General features: G+C 42.8%; 1 long non-coding RNA gene across 1 annotated transcript; it reads left to right on the top strand.

The window, feature by feature from the left end:
- The first annotated feature begins 146 nt into the window (after positions 1-146).
- Positions 147-3152, top strand: LOC119903742. The gene is made up of 3 exons (XR_005444610.1): positions 147-292; positions 1646-1801; positions 2158-3152. It is a non-coding gene; the product is annotated as an uncharacterized LOC119903742 (long non-coding RNA).
- The last annotated feature ends 7104 nt before the right edge of the window (positions 3153-10256 follow it).

Here is a 10256-nt window from a genome sequence, read left to right on the forward strand (position 1 = left end):
TAAGGTGTGGTGGGTTGAATGCAGCCTGGACTTAACTTCCCCTGGCCAACCTCCTTATTAGGTTTAGGCTATATAAGCCACCTGTGCTCCCTTGCTCTCTCTGCTTCCTGATCTGTCCCTGCTGTGGTTGGTGTTTGTGGTCTAGGCATATGAAAGGAATAGTTTCATGCAAATCTGTTTTCCCTGAACAGTTGATTATGGTTGCTTACCTGCATTTTGACACTATTAGGAACCTCCTTTTCTCCTGCCTTGTGACCTTTTGGATGTTGTATCTTCATGACCCATCTCAGAGGTGGTGAATATACATGGTTTTAAAGTATTTTAATGCAGTAAGGTTGAGCCTGCTTTTAACTGTTCCTCACTTTTCCAGGTTCCTCCTTGTTTTAGACTACTGCTGTTTTGACCTTGGTTGTGTTTTGCCTACTTAATTCATTTAGTTTCCTGCTTTGCCCTTTTGTTTGCCCTATTGCCTGTGTGCTGTTTTGCTTTAGTTTAGTAGTTAGTATAGTTTGCACTTGCTTAGCCTACTGGGTTTTTTGTTTTGTTACTTTATGTTAATTTGTTTTTGTTAAGTTTATATTAAGCAGGGTGCCATCTTGTTGGGAGGCTAGGCACCTGTGGCAAGGTCCCTTCACTTTTGCATGTGAGTAGTTGCACGGGGACACTATATAGAAGGCACCTTTTTTTTGCTGTGAATAATGTGAGGTTGTAGTGCTGCACTTAAGGTGGGTAGCGGTAGCACTCAGTATAGTCAGCCTCTCCTCAAGTGACCTGCTTTATTTGAACTTTTTATTAAAGCTGTTAACTCTTGATTGTAATAAAGAGGTTTTATCTACCCTTTTATTGTAGTGTTACATTTATTTTCCTTTCAGCAGTCCCATTCCCAATTGTTGTGTTGCTTATTAAAAATATAATTTGGCATATTTTGAATCACATCTCTGCCTCCTCAGTAACGTTCCTGTGTGCTTTATCTCAATCAATTGAGATTTAACTGGTATTTCCAGGGGTGCAATTCCCTAGGTGGTGTAGCTGGCTGTCATTTAATTCCCCCTTCCTGGTCCTACGTGCCACACTACAGTCTTATGGCCACCAGATGTCAATAAAACAAATGTAAATATGGGATGTTATAAGCTGCTTGAACAAACCACCTGTACGGTGGTGAGGATGAGTTTTTGTACAGAATTTTCAGAATGTACCTCAGCTCATAGAAAAACATACATTATCCCGTCCATGGTTGTGTAGCTTAGACATGAACAGTATTCAGGCCGGCGTAAACACATTGTCATTACCTCCCTGTTTCAAGTCCTGACCTGCTGTGTGACCAAGGAAACTATGAAGGAAGGAAGAGCATGATGTCATACTGAGAGCATTCAAATATTGCAGTGGTGCTAAATTTTGGTACCCCAAGTTAATGGCCAGGCTGGCAAGTCCTAGTCATACTAAGCCAACCAGCTGCTGGCTGTAGCTTCATATTCAATGTGGAACTATGAGAGTGGCATTAGGCTTCTCCTAACTTTCGCCAAAGAAAGTGAACCAATGTCAGTTTTTTAAATGTAATGGAAGGCGCATTAAGTTTCCTTTGTGTTATCAGAGTTAAAATAACAGCTGCCATTAAATGTATTAATGTGGTTTCTACTGCATACAGGCTGCAGCACTCCTGCAGGATCACTTCATCAGTATAGTTCAGTTACAGCTGGGAGCTGCTAGACTGTCCCACGTGTCAGCACAGCGGTGGCGGTGAATACCAGAGAATCCCTGCAGGAAGATGAACTTCCAGGCAGCTCATGCTTCAGTTTTCAAGGTGGGGTTGTAAGAAAAGCCTGCTAAATTCTGGGATTATCAGAGTGAAGTTCCCATCAGTCTGCCTCTGACATCCACTCTGTCTTTTCTTCCAACAATCATCAGAAAAGTCCTAGTCTGAAGGTCTAGATTATTTTAGCAGTAGTAAATCTCCTTCTTCTGACTCAGGATTTATGACTTGGAGAAAGCTTTTCATTAAACTGTATTTTTAGAAACAACTTCATATACTGACCTGTTTCTCTCTCTTATTTTTCTTCTCTCATAACTGCTTGTCTTCATTCCCCCTCTCGATCTGTCTTTGTATCTTTAAAACCTCCTTCTCTATTTCTCCCTTTTATTTTCTCATTCTTCGCTCAGAATTCTTTGTTTGAATGCTGCAGTTTCATCAATCTTCTGATTATCCGGGGACAGGTTGCAGTGGCAACACTTTCCAGGTCCTCATGGTGGATCTCAAGGCGTTCTCAGTTCTGGGTCTACCCCAGGGTCTCCTCCCAGTTGGACATGCCTGGAAAACCTCCATATGAAGGCACCCAGGAGGAATCCTCAACTGGTTCCTTTAAGAAGGAGCAGCGGCTCAACGCCAAGCTCACTCCGGATGTCCAAACTCCTCAACCTCTCTAAGGCTGAGCCCAGCCACTCTGAAAACTCATTTCAGCCACTTGTAGCCGCAATCTCATTCTTTTGGTCATTACCCACAGCTTAGGTGAAGGTTGGGACATATATGGACGGGTAAATGAGCCATAGGTGTGAAAATGCGTGATCACTAGCAGAGCTGAGTGTGACCAGTTTCTGGCAAGCGCGGAATATTCTGAGGAGAATCATTAACTGCTAAAGTAATTTTGTCCATAGGTGAAGGTTGGGACGTAGATGACTGGGTAAATGGAAAGCTTTGCCTTCTGGCTCCATTTTGCCGTCACTTGTGAACAAGATCCCAAGATACTTAAACTCCTTTACTTGGGGCAGCAAGTCACTCCCAACCGGCTGAAGCAATCTACCATTTTCCAGCATGGCCTTTGAGGTGCTGACCCTCACCCTTAGAGAGCGGTTGAAAGTCACGGTCGATGAAGCCAACAGAACCACAACATCTGCAGAAAGCAGAGATGCAATTCGGAGGTTCCCAAAATGGACACTCTCCTCACCACAGCTGCACCATGAGAACCAGTCCAACACCCACTGGAAACGGGTTTGACTACGTGCCAAGAATACAGACGATGCTCTCACTTTGGATATACAAGGACAGGCTCATGGGTCACACGTTCGTAAGCCTTCTTCAAGGTGACTTTTAAATGCAGAGTGGTTCTCAAATAATGGGAGGAAAACTGAACTTTAAAGCACTTTTAAACTTGGTTTTGTATAGTGTATTATTGACAGTAATGAAAGTCAACACTTCCTGTAGAATAAAAGGAAAAGTTGAACCCTTTTGGAAAGCCTTATTTGCTTAATTTGTTTCTTTAACACTTATGGTTATTATTTGTTTAATCTGTACATAAACGGAAAAGTCAAAGCAATTAGGGGGAATTAAGTGCAGGAACTATTCCTTGGCAAATAGTAGCTGGACACAGTAGCATTTTCTGAAGTTATGCCGTCATTGTCAGGTTTGCTACAGTCGTGTCTGTACAGAGACCAAAAACAAAACCCAGGCTCACTGACACTAAATCACAACTCATGCCACAGCTGGAGTTAAGTACTGGGCATATGGATACACTTTTGTTGGTAGAGAAATAGTTCCAAAACTCTGAGAGTCTCAGAGAAACATACCTCCAGTGGCTGGAGCAGAAGAGAAGCAGGCTGTAAAAGTGGGACATCAAATGGCATCATCTGTACACCCGCACATTTTCAATTAGATTTCTGACCTTTCCTGACCTTTTGCTGTCTCCCATTTGTATTCAGCTGGATTCTAACAGCGAGGAGAATAAAATGGCTCCAGATGGTGGATTTGGCTTCAGCTGGAGAGCTGGTGGAGGCTTGTGGATTAGGAAATTGGCCAAAGTACATGTTGAACATCCCAAATACATGAGAGTCATGAGATGATTCTGGGACAGGGTAATAAAACTTGGGGTAACTGAACAGCAGAACATATGTATATGCCATAGTAGCATTTTTAAATTAGATCTTCAGTTTGATATGTTGATGCATTACCATCAACATCATCAGCTGTTATCAGCAAACAAGCTCTGATAAATCCACTGTACACGAATTGCCCAGCAGCAAACAGCCTCTGTCAGAGAGCAGCTGGTGAACATAGCGGAGCATTTAGCAGCTAAAGAGCCATATATTTCCCTTAGGAGCTGGTGGAGACCAAACACAGAGCTAACAGAATACTGGACTTACATTCATCATGCAAAAAACCCTCATGTTCATCATCTTAGCTCAGCATAAGATTTGCTATAGCGGATGGGAACGTGATTAGTTATTTGCTCATAAACCGAAGTGTTGGACAATTTCACATGTCGAACAGATGATGGCGCTAAATGAAAAGTCAGATGAGATTATTACAGTTCATCCTTAGGGGAACATGAAGGTCTGAACCAAAGTGGAGGACAGACAGACATCACATCCCTAAAGCAGTGTCACCAGTGCGGCTATAAATTGTTGTTTGTGTAGTTTCCCTGCTCTGGTGTGAGCAGACCAGCCCCCCACAATTGGTCGAACATCACCCACCAGTAAATGAAAAATGGCTTGTACTTGTATAGCCCTTTTCTACTCTTCCAACCCCTCTACAAGTCACATTCGCCCCATTCACACACATGCATACACTAATGGCAGAAACCACCATGCCATCTGCCTAATAGAAAGAACCATTAATACTCACAGCCAATTTGGTGTTCAGTATCTTGCCCAAGAGCAATCTGACATGCAGACAGGGCTAAGCCTCAGATAAAGAGTGCACAATCCTTACACTCAGTGTGCGAACTGTACCATAGCTTTAATAGGAGCTCACTTTTTTTCCCGGGACTGTGATTCTTACTGCTGAATCATTTATGGCTGCAAGCATGTAGGCCTGGGGCTGACTGTGAAAGTTTCAGGCATGTTCAGGCATCCAATAATAACAATAATAATTATTATTATTATGTGTAGCCATTTTGCTACAATTACATTTCACACAACTGCTGTTTACGACCTGACCTTTCTTTTCTCCATGATAGGGAAGAATTTCGAAAGTTGCGCGATGCAGCGGAGAGCCCCCAGCAGCAGTGGTGCATGGATAATGCATAATATTCATCCAGCGTCAGTCATACTAGCGACACCACCCATACCGGAGAGAGAGTGGAGCGGAGGAATGTACAGGAGATCGCGGGACGACAGGCTTGCTGCAGACGGTCGGTGATCGTTGAAGTCTGACGCTCCTGATTTTACGCATGGATCCATGATGATAGAGAAATATAGAAATTAATGGCAATAAATCATGCTGTCAATATCTTAGAGACCCCCAAATTATCACACATCATGCTGAGTAGTCTAAGCTCAGAGAAGTCCAGTGGACAAGTGGACCAGTGCACTCACCATATAGACAAACATTTTAGCACAGTAGAGCTACAGATGAAACCTGTTTTACAGCGCTTTATCAAGGGAACCCTTAGCCTAATACTTTTTAAAATATTATGGTACGATATGGATACTCACTGCTTAGCCAACGCTAATGTTACCTAATGTTAGAATCGTCTGCCAAAGTTGCAACAGCATATGGGGAACTATGCTAGGCTACTAAAACAATGCTATTAGGCATTGAGTAACTGAGCACCAGGTGGGTTGGCCAAGTAGAGATATGATTGGCCAGCCTAGTGTCATTTTAGAAAATGAACCAATGGGCCGCTGTACCTACTTTACTGTACATAAGCCCCAAGGTGCCTCAACCCACCTGGAAAATGCAGTCCACCGCTGGGTGTGAGTGCGGAGAGCATGAACCTACGTCCTTGTACCTCATGCTTGCCAGCCCCTGCCCTAACCCCAAACTCATTTTTGAAAGGGGCTTACGGTCAGTTTTTATCTCAAGTATGACTTACACAGAAAACCAGGAATAAGTAGTACTTTAACGTGGAAATGATCTTCTCTCTAAGCAAAGTCTAAACTTTACATAAGTGATTTTCCTGCTGGTCATGTAGGGGTGTTGCAGTCTCTCTCCTCACCTGACTGCCTGGAGCAGCTCCACACCTGAAGCAAATCCAAGTAATTAACTCCTACTGTGATATATCCGCCTCAACATCCAATCCTCGCCAGGTTAACTTTCCTGGTAACAAGTGCTTCTGCCAACAACCAGACAGTTTGTGACTTTCTCTTTTCTGAACGTTCTCCTAACTACCTGTGTTTTTCTGCCTCTGCTCCAGGAACCGCTCAGGCTACGGAGCCACACCGCCAGACCAGAATCGTGTGTTTGTTGGAAACTTGGACCCACCTGCCTGCCTGCTCTCCCTCTCTGTGGTTGGATCACTACAGCACTCCCTTCAGCTCTTCTTGCAAATAAACTCACTAGTGTCAATCCTTAACCAGTGTCTCTGTGCCTGCTTCTGGATCTGCTGAGTTCCCATAACAAAACCCTCATTAGTGCTGGCATTATAAGGGGAGGTGCTGTAAATTTTTTTGTTACATATGGGTTTGTTAAAGCCAATGTAAGCAAGGTTTTTATCCTCAGGATCTTCTATGAATTGCAAGTAAGCAAACTGTAAATAAACTAACCCCTAAAATGCACTGACTCCAGCTATGGCGCGTTACGGCTGCGCCGCGGTTGACGGAGCTAATCGCGGTCATTATAGTCAATGCTTTTGAATCCACAAGGTGCAGCCGCAGTGCGTCCCAGATTTTCCCAGACTAACACAGATGTTGACAGACTTGTGAACAATATTTGAGAGAAATAGGCCTTTTGTGTACGTAGAGAAACTTTTAGATCTTTAAGTTCAGCTCATGATGAATGAGGGCAAAAACAAAAGTGTTGCGTTTATAATTTTTTTCAGTGTACGTAGCCTACTTAAACATAGTAGAAGCACAAAATGCAAACACTGATTACAAATCAACAAAATCAAAACATGTCAGCAAAATCAGGCAGGCAAAATGCTCCGATTTTGATAAGCTCGTTGTGGGAAATGCAGCCTGAAGTTGACAGAACAAACAGGGTCACACAGCTGTGAAGAAGGTAGTAGAAGCACAAAAATGAGAAATTAATAACAAGTCAATAAAGTGAGGCAGGCTGTACGCTCCGTTGCTGAAACGCTTCAGAGATGCTTCCAGTGGACTTTGGACGCACCAAAATCGTGCCATAACGTGCCCTATCCCGAGTCAGTGGATTCCCAGCGTGAGTCAAAATATAAATCTATTAAAATTTTTATCAATGAGGCCCCTGATTCTGATCTTAAACTTAAAACCAAGTCTTAACCCTTAACCCTAGTACTATGCATTGACAGAAAGCCCCTGTGGACCAGCCATCTGTATTGCAGAAGTTGGCCAACAAGCTTGAACCTTGAGGCCAAATCTGAATGTGAGCCAATGTCTACAAAACCCAGGTCAGGAGTATCATGGAGTACTCCTTCCTTGACTGGATGAATGCCTCACAAACCACTTTCAGGCAGCGAGACATGATCCAGGAAAAAGGACTGAATAAGAGGGACGTCACTAGGATTGAAATCCCCAAGGTTATGCGTAACTTCTTTTGTTGTCTGTATTAGAACTACACTTATGTCAACAACCAGTGAAGAAGCCAAGATGTAGAAGAACAAATAAAAAGCGACAGACATACTCTGTTCTTCCATTCACCTCTGTTGAACAAAAGTTACTGCAATGTTACATGGGCGTCGGAAGCAGAAAAAATGTGTGTGGGTCCTCCTCCGGATCCAGGATTTCTTATTTCAATTGAAGATTCGATGCCTCGTGCAGTGAAACAATGATCATGCCATTTTGGCTAAATGGGGGTGCTCAATGTCTGATTTTACATAGAACTGACAGTTTTCTCCCAATAAGTTAATATCCAGCCTATTACAATATACATTTCAACTTTAATGCTGTAAATAAACATGTAAAAAGAATAAAACTTTCAATAAATGTTTTTGAAGTGCGTCGTCAGTGTGCATGCGTAAGTGTAGCGTGTATGTGTGCAGTGGCATTGGAGGAACACTTGTTGAAGAGACTGTGTTGTGCTGAGTTGTTCGTGTTGCTTTCAGATATGTTTCTCATGTAATATCATCCCTGCCGAGTCAGCATACATGCAGATGAAAAATAAGTTTGTCCAGTCCATTTTTGAATCAGAGTTGGCACTGGTACCACAGCTAGCTTCTCACATTGACCAGGATTCAAAGAGCTGCTAACTCTAGTTGATTAATGTTAACATTAATGTAGCTAGCTAGCCTAGCAAAAATGTCAGATAACTCTGTTACAAGTGTTATAACTACATGATGCCTTTAAAAGCATCAGGTGAACAAATGATGAACATTCACTTAAATAACAGTTTTTAAGTGACAGTATATGAGCACAAAGACACATACAATGGTTCCGATACCCATGCAATGTTAGTTTTTTGACACATCATCGCTGCATGGGGGAACTGACTTAGGCCAGACTGAGTTCTTCTGTAGGCTGTGACTAAAATGGTACCCAGCTGCTCATGTAAATGTGTAATAAAGTAATACCTTATCTAATTCATCTCCCTCGTAGATAAGTTGCAGGTCCAAAGAATGCTATTTAATTACAGTAATTACTGTTACTGTACTGATCAGAATGTGATTTCGATCTATAGTTTGGTTGCATACAAACAAACACACGTAAGCTGTTGATAAGGATCCTATTTAAAGTGGAGTAATGATTGCTATATGTATGTATTATTGCTTTTATTTTATTTCCTGTGTGTATATCTGTGGGTATATGCTCATGTATAGCCTAGCCTACAATTAGGCAACATCTACATATTTATTTAATTTATTACAGCCAATGAATGTAGAGAGTTAAGTGGGTCAGAATATAGCAAATATAGTAAATATGAAATAATTCAGTTTAGGCTTTGCCTTGGTGCCTAGACCTGTCAACAAATGCCTGGTTGGCAGGTCTAGTCTTCAAATCAGCTGCCCTGCCAATCTCCGTTTCTCTCTCTCTCCTAAAATACCTTCAATATCTGGTGAATGGAATGAATGGAAGGATATACAACAGCATTAACGGGGACTCTTTAACATTTAGTTTTCACTGACAACAACATTCTATGGAGAATAATATTGCTTTGAAATTGGCTACTAGAGATAGGTTTACCTCAAGTAAACATAGCTTAAGTTCAGCAACAGTCACTAACAACAACTTACAGTTTCACTCTTGGCTGGCTTCAGCCCCCCTAAAATAGGCCTAACAATGTCCACGCTGAATAAAGTTCACTGGTGCGGATGAGGACTCTGCTCTAAATGATTATGCACATTTCACAAAGCTGAGCCATTGCAGAACAGTTGCTGCAACAACTGTTCTTTTCAATATGCACACTTCAAACTATCAGGCAGCACCGCTAGCCTCAGCTCACATCACTGGTCGAACTACTGGAAGGTTACCACCAAGCAATGCCTTGTCACTCCCCAGTGCCAACACAAAATGCCTTGACAGGAACTTTCTCCATTCTGCTGTAACAACATGGAACGGCCCTCCCCCTGCTGTTGTCGGAGACAGTACATCAAGCAGAGTTCAAGCTTTCAAGAAAAGACTGAGAAAACATCTTCTCAGCGTGGGACTGTACTCCTAAAGCTTAGGGACCTCAAACAGACTCAAATCAGTCTCATGTATATTATGAGGAGCTGCAGATCAGTGATTGGCTCTCTTTTAGCTGCAAAAGCACACAAGAAAAACAAAACAGCCTTTTGAAGGAGTGGGGGCCAAACAAAAAGTCCTTACTTTCAATTTGTGTCCTCACTGTCAGTCTAAAGCTGAAGTCGGTCCTCACAAAGGTAGAAGTACAACAGAACGCACACACACACGTCCAAAAAGCGGGCTGACCTTTGCGCTGGTCACCGAGAGCAGAGCCCGACCTGCCTCCCTCAGCTCTCGTGTCACAGCCAATTACAGCTGCTTCCTGCTCGTCTGACAGGAATTTGGCATCCAATCATACCAATCATCAGTGTCAGTCACGAGAAGGGCGACAGCAGCTGTTGCCATGGCAGCTGAACGCCACATCCAGACAGCCAGACCACAGCAAATGTATCTGTAGATGTACTGTACTACACACACACACACACACACACACTCACGCGCGCGCACACACACACACACACACACACACACGCATTATGTGGATTCACAAAGTTTATTGTGCAGATGGTTTTATTTGCTCTCACACACACACACTTCTTCTCTGTTTGCTTGATTGACAGCTCCCTCCCTGGCTCTGAACACGCTCCATCTGTCAGAACAGCGGGGAGAGAATAAAAAGGTATTTCATTATGTTGGGCTTTAAAGCTGTGAACTGTTACCCTGAGCTGTCTGCACACTCATGTGCGACTCAT

The sequence above is a fragment of the Micropterus salmoides genome, unplaced genomic scaffold, assembly GCF_014851395.1.
Source record: "Micropterus salmoides isolate LMB-PRFRI ecotype aquatic unplaced genomic scaffold, ASM1485139v1 Ms_hic_scaffold_15, whole genome shotgun sequence".
NCBI lineage: Eukaryota > Metazoa > Chordata > Actinopteri > Centrarchiformes > Centrarchidae > Micropterus > Micropterus salmoides.